Source organism: Pseudorasbora parva, chromosome 23 (genome assembly GCF_024679245.1).
Source record: "Pseudorasbora parva isolate DD20220531a chromosome 23, ASM2467924v1, whole genome shotgun sequence".
Classification (NCBI taxonomy): Eukaryota; Metazoa; Chordata; class Actinopteri; order Cypriniformes; family Gobionidae; genus Pseudorasbora; species Pseudorasbora parva.
In genome coordinates, this window is record NC_090194.1 from 15,518,623 (window position 1) to 15,540,245 (window position 21,623).

Consider the following 21,623-nt stretch of genomic DNA (forward strand, 5'->3'; position numbering starts at 1 on the left):
AATTATATGCACTGTTGACTGTAAACAGCCGCTGGTTCAATCAAATTGCAAATCGGGAAACAGCAATCAATGAGAAATGGAAATATGACTTACACATGGCTTTGTCGAGCTGTATTGGATCTCTGATGTGTTCAGAAAATTGAAGATGTTCAACTGCCTTTGTAAATGTAGCTATCAATTCAGTAAATGCTTTAATCAGATATTAGGTTTAAAATGTTTATTTAGATATTTGACTATGACAATATTATGGGCTTTAAAAGTAAAGTGTGCAATTTGTGAATGTTAGATTTTGGGAGCTATGCCTTAACATTGCTCCATTTATTTGAGCATTTCGACTCAACCAATGGCGTCTGTTTGGCAGCGGAACTATCTGTTTGGTCAACCAATAGTAGAAATTTTGGGCCCTGGGTACAAACCATCTTGCTGGGCCCCCATACCAAATACCATACCAATGGGTGGGGTATTGCATTTTTATCATTAAAAAAAATGGTGCAGAAATGTAACTTTAATATTACAACATCATTTGTAATAATTTGGCCCCACTTTAAAAAAACAAACTGAAACAAAACAAAGTGTGGAGCAAAATAAAGCAATCAGTCATGTTAGGCCTATTCACTACTGTATTGTTACATTTACGCATTTGGCAGAAGCTTTTATCCAAAGCGACTTACATTGCATTCGAGGTACACATTTAAAAAAAAAAATTGTCAATTCTTGCTTTCCCTGGGAATCGAACCCATGACCTTGGCGTTGCTAGCGCCATGCTCTACTGATTGAGCTAAAGCTATAGGAAAGCTCCACAGCTTTTTAAAATCCATAGTTAAGGATTTTATAAAATAGCAGTAATGTCAATAAAATAAAAGACACAAAATATTAAATTAGTAGCTAAATTTAGTAATAATAATTGAGCAAAAAAATTCTTCTGCAAAATTCCTGGCCCTAACTGTGCTGTTTACGGATGCAAAATGCATTAAAGGGTTAGTTCAACCAAAAATTAAATTTCTGTCCCCAATGTCATTCCACACCCGGAAGACCTCGGTTCATCCTCAGAACACAGTTTAAGATATTTTAGATTTATTCCGAGGCCTTTCTGTCATTTGAATGTAAGTGTATGGCCACTTGCTGTCCACGTCCAGAAGGTAATGAAAACATCATCAAAGTTGTCCATATGTGACATCAATTGGTTAGTTTGACTCTTTTGAAGTGTCGACAATACATTTTGTTCCAAAAATAAAAAATACGACTTTATTCAGCATTGTCTTCCCTTCCGCGTTTGTTTTCAAACCTCAAATAAAGAATCAAACGGTCATGATTCAAGATTCGGATCACGTGTCAAACTGGCAAACTGCTGAAATCACGTGACATTGGTGATATGAATCACGAATCAATCTGCTGATTTGCGACCGTTTGATTCTTTATTTGAGGTTTGAAAACAGCGTGTTTGAATGTATTGTCGACGCTTCAAAAGAGTCTAACTAACCAACTGATGTCACATATGGACAACTTTGATGATGTTTTCATTACCTTCTGGACGCTGACAGCAAGTGGCCATACACTTACATTCAAAGGACAGAAAGGCCTCGGACTAAATATAAAACTGTGTTCCGAGGATGAACGGAGGTCTTACAGGTGTGGAACGGCATTGGGGTCAGTCATTAATGAAAGAAATTTCATTTTTGGGTGAACTAACCCTTTAAAGCCATTATGTAATTTTTTGCAGCTAGAGGTCTCTTATTCTAAACAAAGGCTTGATGAAGGCTACTCTGTGCTTGGCGGCTACTGTGAGACACTAGTAAAACAGTACTCCCGGTAAATCAAGACAACGAGATTTAAAGCATAAGACTAACTGTGTTGAGCTAAACAACTTTAGTTTTCTTCCCTGTAGAACAAAAATGCATTGCCGCCATTAATCCATAGAGCCCATTACACCTGTAAATCAGCATCCATACACCTGTCTAATAAAACATATTTTAAAGCGTCTTTGGTTTTTTCATGGTTTTCTACAAAATAAAACCAGAAAATCGAGGGTAATGCTGGTATGATGTCATTGATAGACAACCCACAGACGGGGTCCTGGTTAAAATTGCTTATTTCTCTAGATTTAAACATTCTTGGAGACATTTGAGATAATGTAAGGACAACAAACTATATAACATTATTCTAGTGGTTTTTGGATATTTTAATCCAAAAATCGCACATATTGAGCCTTTAACATCCGTTGATTTATGATAGGCTACATTACAGTGTCAATTTAGCAATCTTATTAACATTATAATCAACATAATGTTTATAAGGGGCATAATATATGTTTGCTATATTAGCCAAAAATTCTAGTGCTGATTAAATTAACTGCACTGCACTGCACTGTTACGCTACTTGGCCACAGAAAGTTTAGCATAAATTTTTACCACTTAATTAAGCAGTAAGGCGTTATCTTAACGCCTTCCAGAGGCTCTGATGAATTTATGATGCTTCTCTGGATTCGTTGAATTCACATCACAGTTCCTGATAGCCGCATATCGTCAGTCAGTGGCCGGAACTGTAAAACCGTCTCAGCCCACTCCGCGCGCGGGCAGATTTACAGTGCACTTCATCTGCACGAGACAAACAGCAGCAATTATCTCGCGGGAAAGATCGCGCGACACCAAAACAGACGGCAAATCAGCCTCGCGAGCTCTGAGAACAAACAAGCTGAGGGGATTTCATAGTCCATAGTAATTTGTCGCTCGCAGAGGAGAAGGAATATGAGACACTAACATCTCCATACATGAAGCTTGAGGTGCATTGTGATATGGAGCTGCGAAGGTTTTCGTGTTGCGGTTGAGGACGTTTAAAGGAACAGTGTTTTACACGGCACTTCATCTCACGGACCACTCTTCGAAACACAACTAGTTAATTTCTTCGAACCAAGGCGGATTTGAAAACTATTGAAAAGGACTTTTGGTTAACCCAACAAGTTTTTCCGGTTCTAAATTACTATACTGTGCTCTCGGAGCTTCTCCCTTTCCTTACATATAAGGAGCTGTCAATGAAAAGTCACTCAGGATGATGACAACTCCACAAAAACGGATATGAAATAAGGAACTCTTAAATCGCGTGAGATTGTTAATACGCCGCATTTGTTGTTTTCCCACCCCATTCGCTTCATGTTCGAGCCGTTTTAGGACGCCAAAAGTCGAAGGAAAAAACGACGAAAGTCACCTAACGTTACGCGGATTCTGTAACAGTTCGGTTCAAACTCGTCCATAAAGCTCGTGCCCGTCTCGTTGGAGCAACGTCACTTCTGCAGATGTGCTCTGGTTCAATTCTAACCATCGTGTAGGTAAGATTTCAACCTTATGGTCTTTATAACACAACAGTGATTTAGTTTGGCTTATTTGTCCAAAGTCTTGCTTTTGTTGTGAAGCAATGCATGTGGTTTCTCTGTTAGTTTGTGTGAACGCAATAATGTTCGAAGGCATATTCTCCAGGTAACATTTTCATCATTGCCACTTTTAACTGAATTAAATTAGGCCTGTTTTTTCTTTTTCTTGATGTATAGCTGCAAATGGCTTTGCAAGAAGTTGTTCTCTGTCCATGGTGCTGAAGTTATGGAAAGTTGACCTGCTGAACTCGATTTAGCATAAATATATTTGTTACATAAACTGAGAATATCTTAAGAAACGAAAACAATACTTCTATACAATTATAGTCCTATAAACCCCCGAGGAGATATTAAATTTCAGGTTAAACTAATTGTTTAATCCCCACAAAAGCACGTTTTTCTACTGTTGCATCCATCTTGATCATGTGACCATTACCTGTCTTTACAAATCTCAACCTTAGCTCATGTTTGTTATAACTCAGACATCAGGAGCCCTTTAACCTTGATGTCACGTGCAGTCAAGCAGATATGGCAATCTACACTCCTTCTGATTAGTAGGTTTGATTTCCCATAACCCATGACCCTTTTGAAAGGCGCAAGGATATTTTTCTCCTCTGTCAGTTGCAAGATGGGACAGGGGGATGGGCATTTCCTGCATAATAATATTAAAGAGTTCCCTCCACCCCCAGCCATCCCGTTCCTTCTGATTCTTTACCCTCCCCCGTCAGATATCTGTCTTTCTGTTACACATATTAATTGGAAAATGCATTCCGATGAATAATGGAGACATAGCATTTCTATTCCAAGGTGCCTTCTTCAAAGGAGATGAAAAAACAAGAAACAAGCCAGTTTATTTTAAATGCCAACACCACTTCTATAAAAATCATCTTAAAAATAGCTTTTCTGTGCTGTAACAGTGGAGAAATTGTTATTTCAACCTGTAAAAATATCTTTCAGTGGTGTAACAAATTGTAGTAAAGTTCATTAAAGGGATAGTCATTTACTCACCCCCAAGTTTTGTTCTGTAGAACACAAAAAAAGATATTTTGAAGAATGTCGGTAACCAAACAGTTGATGGACCCCTTTGACTTCCTTAGTATTTTTTCCATACTATGAAAGTCAGTGGGGTCCATCAAATGTGCAGTTCCCTATATTATTTAAAATATCTTCATTTGTGTTCGGCAGAAGAAAGAAATTATGACATAATCTTCTTTTTTGGGTGAACTGTCAAAGGAATATTGCTGTCCTCATGTTATTCTGAACCTGTATGATTTTCTGGTAATACTTTGACAGTTGCACTTTACTGCATGTATTTACTGTAGTAAATTATACATAATTACAAATAGCTAAACCCAAACCTAACTCTATAATACATACATGTAGTTCATTAATATTACTCAGTATTTACTTGAATAAGTATAATGTAACTGCGTCACCTTAAAATTAAGTTAGCTTAATGTTTTCGGACCCCATTGACTTTCATTGTATGGACAAAAAACTGTTTAAACATTCCTGAAAATATATTCATATAACAAAAGAGTCATACAGGAGTCAGTGTAGGAATGGCATGAATTTGAGTAAATAATGACAGTATTTTTTATTTTGGTTAAAATATCTCTAGATGCGATTTTTTTAGGTTACCTAACAGAACATTGTATTATGATGATAATGTGCTTCTCCTGGACTAAAATGATTTGTATTTGTATTCTACTTGCAGCAAGGTTTATGCATAATTATATAGCACAGCATCTACTTTCTATTGCATCACACAGTTTTGTAGTTTTGTCTATTTTGTAGTTTTGTCTATTTTGTAGCACACAGTTTTAAAACTGACTAGATTTTATTTTGACCATGTAGCCTATGTGCAGAGACGTTTAATGATTGGATATTTGGAGCATCATTCTTGTACAAGTCTTTTCTCCCAGATCCTTCAGGCTGCCTTTCACACCACATCTCCTCGCTACTCTTTCATTTATGTCCTTTACTGTCCACCCGTCCTGCTCTCCTCCCCCATCCCCTCCCCCTCGCACCCCCACACCGTCAGAGACGGTTGCTATGTCTCCTGCCACAAGGCCATGTCACTTCCTGCGACCACAGACACCAGTGTGGCTTACAACACTCCTGCCGCCTCAAGGGAAAACAAGACGGAAGAATATAAACATGTTAGATGTTACAAAGACTGCTTTTAACAGAAGATGGAAGCTGATGCTGTCACATCCCCCAAACTGCTCAAGCTATATTGGGAAGCAGTGAAGGTCCCAAAGCAATACCAAAATTGATTATTTCTCACAGGTTTTGGTGTGGAAGAGGTTTCTCAGCAGGAAACTCACCTTTTCCATAGAGAGACCATGCACATGTGAAACATCAACTTTCGAACCACATAACGGTGGAATGAATCTGGATACAGAGTGGCCGCTTGCCAAGTAGACAGGCAGAGATATAAAAAGATTAGAGCAGGAAGAAAAGTGGAAAAGAGACTGTAGCTGTACTCAGCCACCCTACAGGAATAACACCAACACACACACACACACACACACACACACACACACACACACACACACACACACACACACACACAGTTATCTCACAAAAGAGTGTTTTTATGTAACACCTGTAAACACTTTTATCCTCTTCGTAGTGATGGAAGAAGGCTGGAGGTTGTGTACATAGCAGCTAAAAAAAAATGGACTCAGTTTTATGCTCACTCTGTCCCTCTAAGGTACACACAGTCCATCACTCCTGAGGCCGGAGAGGCTCGAACCGCCTGTTGTTCCAGTTAAACCGAGGATAAGTCCTTCAGAAATACATAGTGCTGTCAATTTAATTGAATTATACAAAATAATAGGGATATTTCATCAATTTAGCATGTGTGAGAATTTATTTGGATTCATGTATTGAGAGTCTTTTATAGTTAAACATTTGGACTGCCACGTAATCTCATTATGAATATTTAGGTGGAAATATAAGAAGTGCTCCTATATTGAGACTCAGGAACCCTGAGGTGTATATAAGATAATTGGAGTGTCAGTGACTTGATAGTCTGTTCCAAATTTAGCTCTTACAAATAGAATTTGATGGTTCAAAATGAACTGGATATTGACATTTTCTTCAGGGAGTGCTGCTTACCCATGAAAAAACCTGCCAGAAGTATGCTGAAGTGTTCTGGGTGGTTGCCAGGCCGTTGCTACATGGCTGCTAATGTGTTTAGGGCTGCGTTTCTCAAAAGCATTGCAAGAACCACCAATGGTCGCTACGGTCAACTTAGCTCATGATGCTTTTGAGAACTTGTTGTTAAGCCTAAGTGCCAATAAGCAATCACATAGCTACTCCATGTCTAAAATAATATTGTGGTCTTTTGATATGGTTCATGTTTCAGTTAAAGAGTAAAAGCAAAACTTCAAATTGAATTTATTTGTAGTTTCCATGTGAATGAGAGAAGAGTGTGAATGTGTTTTTGACAGGTTAAGTTCACACAAAAATGAAATGTCTGTCATTGATTACTCACCCTCATGTCGTTCCAAACCCGTAAGACCTTCTTTTATTTTCAGAACACAAGTTGAAAATTTTTGATGAAATCTCGGAAGCACTAGCCTGACAAGCCAGACCCACATCAAGATGTTTGGTCTGGAAACTCACCATTGACAGGGCTCAATCCGAGGGGCGGGATAAATGGTTGTCTTTCAGACTCCCTCTGCACGGCATGCACGCAATTGGATAGCGCTACAACCAACCAGAGCTAGTTGAAAGATTAAACTTTCGCTGTATCCGGTCGTCTTACCTTCTTACGAATGACTTCAGTGCCATTCTTTGTTCTTTTCTCAGAGAAAAGCTATAAAACTCAAAGTCTTCCAGAGTCGCGATTAAAGGTGATTTGAAAGACCGCCATTCGCCAATTTCTGTGTTTACTAGAAGTACGCGCAACTCGGCCATCATTATGTTAAGCCCTGCCCACCGACTCTATACACAATGTAATTGGTCCAACCAGAGTTTGGCGTTTACAGCTCAGAAGTGTCTTGAGAGCTGCTAGACGACACTCGCGGGCAGATTCGATTTCTAGGCTACGGAAGCACTGGACTGTATTTACAACATAAAGAGTGTAGGATAAATTGTTGAATTGTTTAATAAAGTCGTTATTTTTGTTTGTTTTTTGCGCACAAAAAGTATTCTCCATGCTTGATAAAATTAAGGTTGAACCACTGAAAAACATCACAAACTATTTTAGCAATGCCTTTACTACCTTTTTAGGCCTTAAAATAGTCATTAAATAGCTGTCTATAGAGGGCTCAGAAAGCTCTCGGAGTCAAAAATATCTTCATTTGTGTGTCGAAGATGAACGAAGGTCGAAAAGAATTTATTTTTTGGGGTGAACTATCTCTTTAAGTTGTTCTAAACCTCTATGAATTTTTTTCTACCGTGGAACACCTAGAAAATAGAAGAAAACCTATTTTATGCCATTTAGCAAATGCTTTTCAACATCTAAATAATGTGACTTCACGCTTGATTTGATGATATAGACTGTAATTATGCATGAAGACCACAGGTGGATATACAAATGGATAACCCCAATGCAAACACCTGCAATTTAATGCAGAAGCCATTTTAACCATTAATTTGTATGAGCTGAAATCACTGTTTTGTGTGGGTGAGATTTGCTCAAGCTCCATACCTGTTTGTGTTTCCATGGTGACAAGATGACACTTTGAGTGCCCTTGAAGGATTTCATCTCTTTAGATGGTGTAGGGCATAATGACTGGGGCAGACAAGATAGTGGACATATTTTTTGCGGCAAAGTGTTGCTATCTTATGCTGCACTATTATGACAAAAATCATGATTTTCGATCATTTTCTTGGTATTGTAATTGCAGTTGTTAATTAATAGAATTTAAATTAAAGTTCTATATGTCATATTCTTTATAGATTACACATGTAAACCAGTCCATAGAGGGTGCTGTTTAAAAGTGATGTACTAATATATAATTTTCTTAAAAAATAACCACTAAATGGGGTAAAATGCAAGTCCGATGATGAAACATTGGAAGAACTTATTCAACCCGATTCACCCGAACCTCCATCGCAAGGACGACTTGAGCATGACATTTCTCAGTGATACACTACTTATCTTGAGGTACATAATGAGATGTTGCACCTATAATTCCTCACTATCAGCATTAACGAGAGTATATCCATCAACAAACCCATGTGTGTACCGTATTAAAGGTATACTATGTTATTCCCTTAACTAAGATGAGTTGATAGATCCCTCTCTCGTCTCAGTGTGTGCACTTAATCTCTCTGGACGATCTAATAGCATTTAGCTTAGCCCACTAAGCCCAGTTCATTCACTATGGTACCAAACAGAGATCAAGTTAGAAGCGACCAAACACCTCCACGTTTTCCCTATTTAAATACAGTTATGTACGTGGCGCTTTTCTTAGCGGGTTAAAATAGAACTATAATGTATGGCGGAATAGCACTTTTGAGAGTACTTCGACTCGGCGCAGTAAAAAGTCACGCCTGAAAAATCCTCCCTCACGTCTCCCCCTCCCTCTCTCATTTCTGTCGATAGTCAATAGGGGGGGAGGGGGAGATGTGAGGGAGGATTTTTCAGGCGTGACTTTGTACTAGTGAGCATACTGCGAGCGTACTTTTTACTGCAAGTGTATTTCTATGCTATGCTTGATGGAAGCAGGACTTTCGGCCATCTTGGAAGTGGCAACAAATTACGCGTCTTGCTGTTGTTGTGATTGATCAGTTCACAGGTGGGATGGCACACTTCGACAGTGTTCTAGCCATTTTTTCCAAGGAGGTGGGGAAAATCTTAATTTTGAGTCGTCTGCAATGATGATAGATACCCTATCATGATTATAGATAAGATACAAAATACATTTCAGTCGCATATATACTATTCTGGAAAAAAAGGCAAATATGAATCACTCCCTTTCCCAACTGCAAACTTTGCATCATGAGCGATTTTCCTAATATAATCTTGTTTGAGCAAATCAGTAGGTCTATAATATGAAACTTTAAATAAGCATTTGAGTGTGCCCGCTTCGGATTGTTTATCCGTGGTATGCATTTCTGCATATTCTATGCAATTCAAATCCAAGCTGTGCGCAGCAATCCGTTTACTTCCTGTATGCATATGTTTGTGATATCAGAGATATTGCATTCGGAAAAAGCTGTGTTTGTGTACTTTGGTAAGGGAATACAGCTCTCTGCTGTCATATATTTGGATCAATGAGGGTTTAACATCAGTCCTGTATAGACTCATGAGACGCATGAGGAAGTACACGTGTTCATAGGCCCTTCATTAGTGTGGGAATGAATTATCTAAGAGCATACCTGCACGCTCCATCCCTCAAACACACACACTATGGATCACTCAAATAGGCCTGTGCTGTAGCCGTGGGGTTGCCAAGGGTAACACTTTATTTGTCACAAACCACAAATAGAAAGTTTATGCAGGGTGCATATGGCACTGCCATGTTTCATATTATTCATCTTGAAGTGCTTTTACTGAGTTTGATGTGTGACTTAGAAATGAGAATAGGCTTTTTAATCTTCATAGTCCGCGTATGAAGAAATAGTCATGGAGTTATTTTGGAATTAATGTGGTATGAATAAAATGATCTGCCACATTTACTCCTAAACCAAATGTCCCTCAAAGGGAAGTGATATTAATATGCCTGGTAACCTTTATAGTATGCTTGTTTACTGTCAGCATTCTGCTTTTTTTGCTTGTTTGTTGATATGAGTTGTTGATGTATGATGGTTTGAAGACTTGCAGCACTATTAGCGCCATAACAAAGGACATGTTATTACCCAGTCATCATAGGCTATTCAATTTTTTTGGCCCATATAAAATTGTTCTCCAGGCTCAATATATTTTCTACTTTTCAGGACAAGCTTGTCTGAACATGTATTTAAATACATATAAGGTTTCTTCATCCTTTTATCTCTTTGAAATGTAGTTTGACTGGAGGGTGTGTGAAACTTTTCACTAGGTTACACTATACTCTTATATGGAGAGTTTTATTGCACTTACGAACATTTTCAAGCAGCTTTTGCCTTCTAGTTATTGACACGCAGACTTGGTCAGGGGTAAAATAGTTTGTCTTCCTGTTAAGTCTGACATGACCTATAAAAAGTCTAATTAATCTTTCAATTGAATCTGTTGTTTAAGTTTTCTATTGAATGCAGTTCAATGAACATTTTAGATAAGGTTTCTTTCAGTTTAATGAATTATTAAATCTCTGTGTTCCGGAAATTATAAAACACTCTCAATGGTTGTTTTTCCATGCAAAATGTCTCTCTGTGGTCCTTGTTATCGTCAAATGTTAGTAGGTGTTTAAATGATGAATGATATTGAGGTATGACATTTTTAATGACAGTATATTGTAGCGAATTAGCCCTTAAGGGAAATATTAATAATTATTCATAACTCATTATGATTAATTATGAATATTTGAATCATTTAAATAGATTTACTTTATGTAGCTACATTAATTTTGCAATCAATCAATCAATCAATCAGTTCATTTGTGAACATTTAGTATTGATTATTACTTAATTCTAAGAAAAGAATATTTTTCATGGCTACAGAAAAAGTATTCTTCCTTTGTATTTACAAAAGCGCTTAGAGCGCATCACCAGATCGATCATTTAAGGGACAATTTGTTTGCAGGCAGGGAGTCAGAACCAAACAGATATTGTGCACAAAATTGAATATCTATAAATCACGAACGAGACATGAAACATACATACACAAAACATACATAGCAAGAGTTGAAGTGAAAGTGGTTAGAAAAACCGGGTCAGTACAGATGGATGAAGTCTAAAGAGTCTAAAACCTTGAGAGAAACCATCGGTGACTACAAGCCCCTTTGTCTGAACAAAGGGGTTTACAGTTTTACTCACTACACAGCAATTTGTTTTGCATACGATACTTGCATATGGCTTGAGCCGTAGAAGACCGTCCAGGTGGAAATCGCAGGAGAAAGTTCGATGGTTTGGTCTGATGGGTTTTACCACGCATGATTCCTTCCGTGGTGAGTGAAGGAACGACGGTGAACTTGCAGAGTCTCTGATGGTCGAAGAAGGTCCACATGAAGTGTGGATGGCCGTGTGTGGGCCTCGGGTTTCTGGTCCCACACAGCACATGGCTCTGTGTATGGAGGCCCTCCCTGCTTGGAGGGCCTACATTGGTGGCCTGGCTCAAGGGCCAGCCACGATGAAGTGTTGGTTCAGCCAGAGAGAGAAGAGAGAGGGAGGGCATCCGAGAACCTCTCTTTTTAAGGTCTGGGAGTTGTCACACCCTCCTGGTTGACTTGACCAATGAGATTGTTGGGATTTCCAAGCGGGAAATTCCTCTGGAGATTTTATGGCTCTTTGTTTCAAGCTTGAATCAATGGGTCTCTGCCCATTCATACTCTAATTAATGCAACAAACACACACTGCATTCTCTGAATAAGTGACATACATGGAAGTGTAAGTCGTGAAGTGAGCATTAATAAATAGGAGACATGACATATATGAGGTTACCTGAACTAGTAAGTTGTTAAGACAAAGACAAAAAGATGCAAAATACCATACAGAAGAAACATTTTACAAGACAGTTATGTGTTTACATACAATGTCCTGGGGTGCATGTTCATTTATAGATGGTTGTCTATAATTTGAGGCAAAAGCGTGTGTTTTACAAGCTTTGTGTCTTTAACTCTGGACTTTTCATGTGGCCAAATTCTTTTGGACCGTAAAACGTCTTATCAGATGGTTTCCAGGGTAACGGAGAATCTTTCTCTGTTGTGTTGGGGGAAGGTCTGTTACTAAGCACAAAGCATTCGAAACATATTTGTTAAATGTAACTGGCGATTGTGTGTTTGATTCGCCTGAGTCGCTACAATATTGAATGAATTATGCATGATTCTTTAATGGTGTATTTGACAGTCTTGTTAATATACATATTGGTAACATGCTAAACATACTCATAACATGCTAACATTCATGATATTAACATAATCATTAAACATACACATCCATTCTGCTGCATACATACTGTTAACATACACATTCCGTAACATGCTAGCATCCATACTACTAACATATACATACTGTAACAACATGCTAACATGCATCCTGGCCTGCTAACATACACTGTAAAATGTTAAAATCCATACTACTAACATACACATACTGTAACAACTTGCTAATATGCATCCATACTATTAACATACACATAATGTAACAACATCCTAACATGCATCCCGCTAATACATATTGTAACATGTTAAAATCCATATTACTTACATACACATACTGTTAAAACATGCTAACATGCATCCAGTTGTAACAACATACACATACTGTAACATGTTAACATCCATAATACTAACATACACATACTGTAACATGTTAACATACACAAAAAAAGAAAGCTTACATGTGATACAACACAACAAAAGAATGCAAACAGTCAATTATTTTTGTATTTCTTGTACAAATAAATCATATAAAAGTATCACAAAACTGTTAATAATCTTGATAACCAAGGTTTTTAAGAATCCTCAGGATTAAAAAAAAAAAGCTATAGAGTGAAGTTGTGGTGGTACACATTACAAAATGTATAGAGGGTATGCATGTGATGTCAACATTGGCCACTGAGTTATGCTCACTGAGTTGACTTGATAATAGCGTGTAATTTTCTTACTCAAACCACTGCTGCCTGCTGTTTCTGATTGCTTTTAGAGGGAAAAGCTGCCCATAACTGCTGGTTTAGGATCTGTTTTCCTTGTAATAATAGCATATTATTAGCGATCTAGTGCGTATCAGTATTTGCGCTCGTCAAATGATTCAATTTCCAACGTGTTTTTGTATTGTAGCCAATCACAGACATGTTTGTTAATTTCTTGAACACAATGGCCAATCGTATGTGTAAGTTAGTTGTGTTTAAATCCACTCAACACTCAAGTTTTTGTCCAGTGCTAAGATCTGCACACTTACAAATCCTCTCTTACAAAGTGTAGAGATTACTGAATGAAAATAAGAGATGTAGTGTGTTGTCAGCTTCAAACTAATAACAATTTGTTTAACTCACGTTTTCACCTATTAATGCTTTCCCCGCCAGCGTTTTAAAGGGTTAGTTCACCCAAAAATGAAAATGTGATGTTTATCTGTTTACCCCCAGTGCATCCAGCATGTAGGTGTGTCTGTTTCTTCGAACACAAATTAAGATTTTTAACTCCAACCGTTGCTGTGTGCCAGTCATATAATGGGGTGAATAGGTAACAATTCTATGAGAGGAAAACATACAAACAAAAAAACATGCTTAGGCAACGTGCACAAAAACCCTGCTGCTCCTCACGACACACGGATTTGTTAAGACATGAACCGATGTGAGAAACCGAACAGTATTTATGTTTTTTTTTTTTTTACCTCATATCCCGACGAGTCTCATCAAGTTTTCCCATCGATAGTAACTTCAATCTGATGAGGTCAAAACCGACGCGATCATAGATATTTATATAGAACCTCATTTGTGCCTGCGCAGATTGGCTGAATGAGGAATCTACATGGTATATTTCTATGATCACACCAGCTTGACCTCACCTAACGGAAGTTACTGCCACTGGGAAAACTTGATGAGACTCGTCGGGATATGAGGTAAAAAAAAAATACATTTGAGTGTGCCCACTGATCGGTTCGTGTCTTAACAAATCAGTGTGTCGTGAGGAGCAGCAGGGTTTTTGTGCACGTTGCCTAAGCATGTTTTTTATTTGTATGTTTTCCTCTCATAGAATTGTTACCTATTCACCCCATTATATGACTGGCACACAGCAACGATTGGAGTTAAAAATCTTCATTTGTGTTCGAAGAAACAGACACACCTACATGTTGGATGCACTGGGGGTAAGCAGATAAACATCTAATTTTAATTTTTGGGTGAACTAACTCTTTAAAAAACTCTTTTCAGAAGATGTACAATAGCACCCCCTAGCTTCTAACCGTGAAAACACGGAAACACGGAAAATTCCATTTTTGGCCTGGATGTGCTTTCTCACAAACAACGGAAAATTCCGTGTTTGGCAGGAAAGAGTTAACTCCAGCCATGTAGCACTCTTCTGCCACTGAGGGGGCTTCTGTCCCGGCTGATGGGGCGTGTTCCGGCAGAAAAGTGACGTTGATGCATACATTCTATACATATTTCTGAAGCAGAATCATGCAAGAATCTGCCTGTAAGTTTTGTGGTTGTATTAATTAATATGGCCTACAGAATACTTTTTTTTGGATGCTGGTGCTGGTGTCCACATCAGACCTCTAAACTAGCTTAACCAGCGTGACTTCCTTTGTCAAGATAGTCATACTTGTTGAATAACTTCACCAACTACGTTTTCACTGTTTCCCAGCATGACTGAGCAAGATCAGCACCGAACAGCCACTAATTAGCATAAACCAGCCTGAGCCAGCATGAAAATATATGCAGGTGGTCTTGTCAGCAGTGTGGCACATTCATATTCAAACCTCTTTGTGCATGCAGTCCAGATGTATTGTTCTGGAAGTATACTTGATGCCGTGTCAAATCACGGTTCACAATCTTATCACGTGTAGAAATGAACGACCTTTGTTGCAGGTTTATGTTTCCACATTCATGTCCCCTGTCAGACTGTGTTATTATGTTGTCACATGAATGGACTTGCCTCTGTGCCCTGCCATGCATCAGTGGAAAATGCCTTCTCATTATTCCCTCATGGCACACCACAGAGAAATGTGCAAACTTCTCTGTCAAGAATTGTTAAGTCCATTTCACATGGTTCACACTAGGGCTTCAGTGCACCTTTGACCTCCACTTAAAAGTAATGCAGATAGTGTCACGGAAAAGTGATTTCATGAAGTTGCTAGCAAGAAAGTAAGATGGTAAACATGTCCCAAATGGCACACTTCAATTGCACTTGAGGTTAGGCAGACTTACAATGGCAGCTGGTCCATTAAAACCATGAGACTGTAGGAAGCCCCATTTGCCGATATGCTAAAATTCTTCCTGACAGTCAAAGCGACATTAGTTCACAAACGTGTGGACTCGAAGGAAGATTGAGAGAGCTTAGGGTTCCATTTGGGACAGTGCTAGTGAAACTGAAACTGTTTTTGTTTCAGTTTGGGTGTGTTTGACATACATTTTAGTTCAGTTTTCTGTGTTTCAGTTAGTTTATATGGTTTCTCATTGATTTGATTATCATGTGCACCTGTTATTCAACATCGTCTGTCCCAGAGGGTATACTGATGGAAAAATGAGAGGATGGAACAGAGCCCTGTCACTTCGACTACAGCGGATGCGCTGAATTCACCATCCCTAATTTTATTTGAGGAGTATGAAGACAGCACCCTGCCTGTTTCGTCTTCATTCACTGACCCTGTTTGATCACCCAACACTTTATTAAGTCTTTTTAATAACACAAGTTATTAATGTCTTTGATGTTACCACCCTGCGTCCCACTCCCACTGCCTCTTCCGCATCGGGCAGTATGTTAAAACCCTGCCTACACTCCCTAGTCCTGCAGCCCTGTCCTCATTGACTCTCATCAGCCCTTAGTCTTCTCCTGCACTTGGTCTTCTTGGTGCATTGTGTATCCGCCTCGGGCTGATTGTTCTTCAGCTCGACCCTAGATTGTTGAACCCATATGCTCCACCTAGAACATCCGAGCCCATCACTCCACCTCAGCCCGTTGACCTGTCGGCTCTACCATGGCTCCTTGCCTCCACGCCTCCACCTGGGATCATCTTCCCAATGGCTCTACCAGGCTTCATCATCCTTCCAGCGACACCTTGAGTCATCACTCTGCCGTCGCTATGGATATGTGTTTTCGACTATAACATTTCACACCTTTGGCTCCATCCCTTGACTTCGTCCTGTGTTTCTGGCTGGGGTTTTCACCCTGGCTCCTCTTATTGCTAACTCATCCCTGTCTTCTGCTGTTCTGCTGTCGTCTCCTCCCTGGCCCTTCAAGTTGTGTGCTCCGCCCTGGCTCCTATTGTCATCCTCTGGTGTGCATCCCCCACCTTATCCCTTTCCCGCCCTCCTCTGTTGGACTCTTTGTTTATTGTTGTTGATGGGGGGGGGGGGGGGGGGTTGTTTCTGTTTTGGGTGGGTTTGATGTGTTTTCTATTTCCTGTGTTTTAGGCCCTGTCCACACGAAGCCAGAGCTTTCCCAATCCGATATAATTTTCCCTCATTTCAAGAAATATCTGCGTACACACGAGATCACCGAAACTGACTCAAAACAATGTAGTATGCATGCCAGGCCAGTGAGTGGCGCTGTAATTCTGCCACAGAAATACACTTAAAATGGAGAAGAAGAGTTGTGGCTAGAAGGGATATAGCAGTGGTAGGAGGTGAGGCAAAATCTCACAATAAAATTACAAAAAATAAATTTGCTACTTAAAGGGTTAGTGCATAGTCTTTGGTCATTTTTGAGAGCGATGCTAATGGACTGATATGATTCAATGATGTTTGCTAAGCGACAGGGCCGTTTCTAGCCTTTCTGGCACCCTAGGCAAGATTCATATGTTGCACCCCCCCCCCCCCCATTTTTTATTTTTTTTATTATTATTTTTTACATTCTAACTTATAATGCAAATATGACTTCCTTATTTCATGGACATATTGTACATGCATTAATCGAATAATGTAGCTAGGTTTATTATCACTGAGATCACAGAAAATTTTGATTTCTATGCTCTACATATGTGTAATTTAAGATGTTCTGAAGGCCAAAAAATTAGATAACAAAAGCTTGAAAACCATGTCACTCGACGCCTCTGCGGATTGAAGAACACACTGACACAAAGACTAAAAGACGGGACGAAGCCGTAGCTGAAGCCTCGCGCCCGTTTCATATGTTTTAAAGGTTAATCACATATTTTTTAGGGGGGGCTGAGGCATAAGTTCATAAAAAAGGGCCTAGGGACGCCTATGGTTATGACAGTATTAGCCTACTTGATTTAAACAGCTATTTCTGGTGTAATGTTTTTTTTTTTATTCAAATGAACTGCTATAATGTTCTGCAGCTGTAATAAATGAGCATGGCGTGTGGTCCGTCCAGTACTAATATTCAGTGTAAAGTTTTGCTCAAAGTTATGATAGAGAGACCAGCTTAGTAGAGAACAAGTAACCAATAAGTAGGCTAACATACCTGTATATTTCGCTTTTTTTATATTTCCTCTTTTTTCTTATTACGATACTGAGCCCCTGATGGCTTTGACCTTTTCATGCGAAAGCACGCTGTAACGAGTAGAAATATAGTGTGGCCCCTTTAAGAGTTCGCGCGCTCCCTGCAAACGAAGTCTGCATTTTGTGTATGTGCGCACTGAGTCTTGTTGTGCTCCCATGTGTGGGGATTATTTTCTCTTTTCTGTTGCTAACAGTCAGTTATTTTGTTTTATTAAGTAATGCTGTGGACGGAAAGGGAGTTTGTGATGAGAGTTCAGCGGGGAATAAAGTGCGATCTGTTTGATGTTAATCGCCTCCGTGTTTGACCCCACTCCAGTTACATTAAGTGAGCTATCCGCATTTTTCACTCGGACACAAGCGTTACAACGCCACGGATGACGACGTTCCCTGCCGCCCTCTACATGATCTCATTTCATTACAGCAGGGCCACTATCACCATGGCAACTTCACTCCAATAATTGCAACTAATCATAATGCCTTAAACTAGCAAAAGTACGAAATATTAATAATAATATATATATATATATGAAATAACTAAAAAATCTTGTTGGGGTGGGGGCTCACTGGCGCCCCCCAGCTGTTGGCAACCTTTGGCGACCGCCTAGTTTGCCTATGCCTAGAAACGGCACTGCTAAGCTATGCTAAAAGTACTACTGCCAGATACAGAGATCGGTTGAATGGATTCAAAAACCGTAAAACTCCAGTGTTTAACTCTAAGGGACTTTGAAAATGAGCCTATTTTCAAAAAAAGTGGAGTGTTCCTTTAACTCTTTCACTGCGCTGGACGTAGTGTGTTGACATCACTGTTTCACAACATATACGGATTGGCTGTACACACGAAAATGTAAGATTGTCATTTTCCGATTTATCCACTCTGGAACCTGGTTTCTGAAAATATCAGATTCATGCTTCCAAAACGCCGGATCCGTGTGATTGAAACGCTGATACGGTACAAAATGAATACGTATATAGCTAAACGCGTCTCCGTGTGGACTGGGCCGTAGTTAGTTTATATGGTTTCTCATTTACTTGATTATCATGTGCACCTGTTATACATTTCATTGATTGGTTTGTTTGTGTATTTAAGCTCTTTGTTTCTTTCAGTTCTTTTCTGTTCAGTTACCGGTAGTTCTGCTCATGCTTTACCTTGTGTTTTGTTTGTTAGTGTTCAAGTTTAATAAATCTGCATAATATAATTATTTTAGCTGTAAATTATACCCTTAAAATGTGTTAGAAAAAATCTTGTCTATTTAAATGTGTATTTTTCAATAATCCACTGAATAAAAAAAATTTGGGACTTCATTTAATTGGATTTTTATGCTTTTTTTTGGAACTTAATGCTTTGAACAGAAACCAAAAGATATGATTATTCATAACAAGGTAATGATTATTCTGGCATCAGTACAAAACCAGTTTCATGTTATGTAACACTGGAGTTAAAATGAAAGACTGTAATACTAGAAACACTGATACATTATAAATATGACTGGACATGTTTAAAGTCATTGTAAAATGGCAGATATATTCATATCTGCACACCTGTGACAATGTGTACATCATTTGAATTCAGTATTAATAACCTATAGATACACAATGCATACAGCAGCCATTTATGGCATGGCACCAAAACTAGTCAGTAATGCATGAAAATTAAAATTATTGACAGAAACCAGTTGTTTTATTCTGGTGGGCTGAAACCCCAAAATGCTTCATATGTATTTTTGCCTTTATTTGGAATAACTATTTGTGGAACCCTGTTTTTCACCTCCAAGTAATACAAAATAAAAAGGTAATAATGAGAAAATAAATAAACAGGATCCCTTGTGAAAAACTTTAGCATACTTTTAAAAGCATATTATGGAATACACTTAAATGTAAATTGAATATGATGTTTTCAGGCACTTTATTTTCTTTTTATTCTTGTGAAGTCATATATAATGTATATATTGTTCACATGAACATCCTTCAATTTGTGTGACTTTTCAACAACATATATTATGGATGCAAAACATTAATGATGATAATTCGATAAAACGTATGGATGGTCGATTAAGCATTAGAATGTGTATCTTTGAGGAGCGTGCAGCTCATGGCCAAAGGAAAAAGCGAGCCATAGTTTGCTTTTTTTTTTTTTTTTGGGATGTATTCTAAATGTATTAATGTCTTAAAGCCAGGCACTGCATTAGGTAGGCAAGCCATAAAACAGGCAGCTGTAAAACAGTGTCTGATTGATTGGTCTCTTCCTCTTCCGAGATCCAGTTTCCAATGGTTAAACTTTCAAATGACGTTGGAAAACACTGCATCATGATCACGATGCAATAGACAGGTAAATGCATGTATCTGATTCATATATTTCCACATATAAATGAGGCCTGACATTTATCTGAGAATACTGGAATCCAATGTATTTTTTCCTCCTGTTTATTTGTTTATGGGTCATATCCAATCTGTGCCACATGGGAGGAAAAAATTCGAATTGGGTCACTTTGAACCATGTAATACAAATGCAGCCTTCATAACACCCCGCTTCGGATGTTAGAGGTTACAGGGTTAGTGCACCCAAAAATTAAATGTATGCCATTAATGACTCACCCTAATGTCGTTCCACATCCGTAAGACCTCCGTTCATCCTCGGAACACAGTTTAAGATATTTTATATTTAGTCCGAGAGCGTCTCTAAGTGTATACACACTTTACTGTCCATGTCCAGAAAGGCACTAAAAACATCATTAAAGTAGTCCATATGTGACATTAGTTGTTTAATTAGAACAGTGGTTCCTAAACCTGTCCTGGGGACCCCTTACCACTGCACATTTTGTATGTCTCCCTCATTAGACACACATAATTCAAGTCTTGCAGTCTCTACTAATGAGCTAATAAGTTGAATCAGGTGTGTTAGATGAGGGAGACATTTTTTTTACATGCTTCACTGTAGGAAATGTTTTGGACAGGTGATGAGCAGTGCCTGGTTTTCTCCACACATACTGTTTAGAATTCAGGTCAAAATGTTCTACCTAGGTCTCATCAGACCAGAGAGTCTTATTTCTCATTGTCTTGGAGTCCTTCAGGTGTTTTTTAGCAAACTCCATGCAGGCTTTCATGCGTCTTATACTGAGGAGAGGCTTCCGTCAGGCCACACTGCCATAAAGCCCCGACTGGTGGAGGGCTGCAGTGTTGGCTGACTTTCTACAACTTTCTCCCATCTCCTGACTGCATTTCTGGAGCTCAGCCACAGTGATCTTTTGGTTCTTCTTTACCTCTCTCACCAAGGCTCTTCTCCCCCAACAGCTCAGTTTTGCTGGACGGCCAGCTGTAAGAATTGTTTTGGTCGTCCCAAACATCTTCCATTTAAGAATTAAGGAGGCCAGTGTGCTCTTAGGAACCTTAAGTGCAGCAGAAATGTTTTTGAAACCATGGCCAGTTCTGTTCCTTGCCACAATTCTGTCTCTGAGCATTTTAAGGGGGTCTGAATAGTTTCTGTACCCACTGTATTCTCTTGTGCACTGTATGTTTATTTTTTGTTCTTCCTTGTTGTTCGTTCATCACCTTGGCTTTATTTCTCAGAAAGCATTATTTTGCTTCACTTCTGCTGTGATAAAGAGACATCCACCCTTGCAATGTGTGTTTTTGCATTTTGGGGGCGGAGCAATGAAGGGAGGGGTGTGTTTGTTTCAAATATCAACAGCGTTTCTCAAATCACGTAAGGCACCTTTAAATTATCAGCCAAAATATATTTAAAACACATGCAAATATGGAATATATTTTAAAGCAGATGTTTTGTTACACACTGAATTATGTTATAGATTTTGCAACCATGTTTAAGTTTTTGACTTCAATATGCTTTGCACAGTCTTCAGTGAGATTGATGCATTTCATCATATCAGAAGGAATTGTTTATATTGATTATGATTAAACATGTTACGTTCACACTGCTTCTTCTCCAAGTCGGGGAGATGAGACTTTCTTATATGTTATAGTTGCAGATTCTTGTCCTCTTTCTCTTTGTTTTATTAAAAATTGTGTTTTAAATTCAAATTG

General features: G+C 38.7%; 1 protein-coding gene across 2 annotated transcripts in view; it reads left to right on the forward strand.

Annotated features, from left to right (window-relative positions):
* Window positions 1–2,493: 2,493 nt before the first annotated feature.
* fam163ba (family with sequence similarity 163 member B, genome duplicate a) overlaps window positions 2,494–21,623 on the forward strand; it is a 32,494-nt gene continuing 13,364 nt past the window's right edge. The window contains exon 1 of one of the 2 annotated variants that reach the window (XM_067432815.1): window positions 2,494–3,318. The gene's annotated coding sequence lies outside the window, so the exon portion shown is untranslated. Of the gene's footprint in view, window positions 3,323–21,623 lie in introns of both variants that reach the window. The other variant, XM_067432814.1, reaches the window with a different exon arrangement.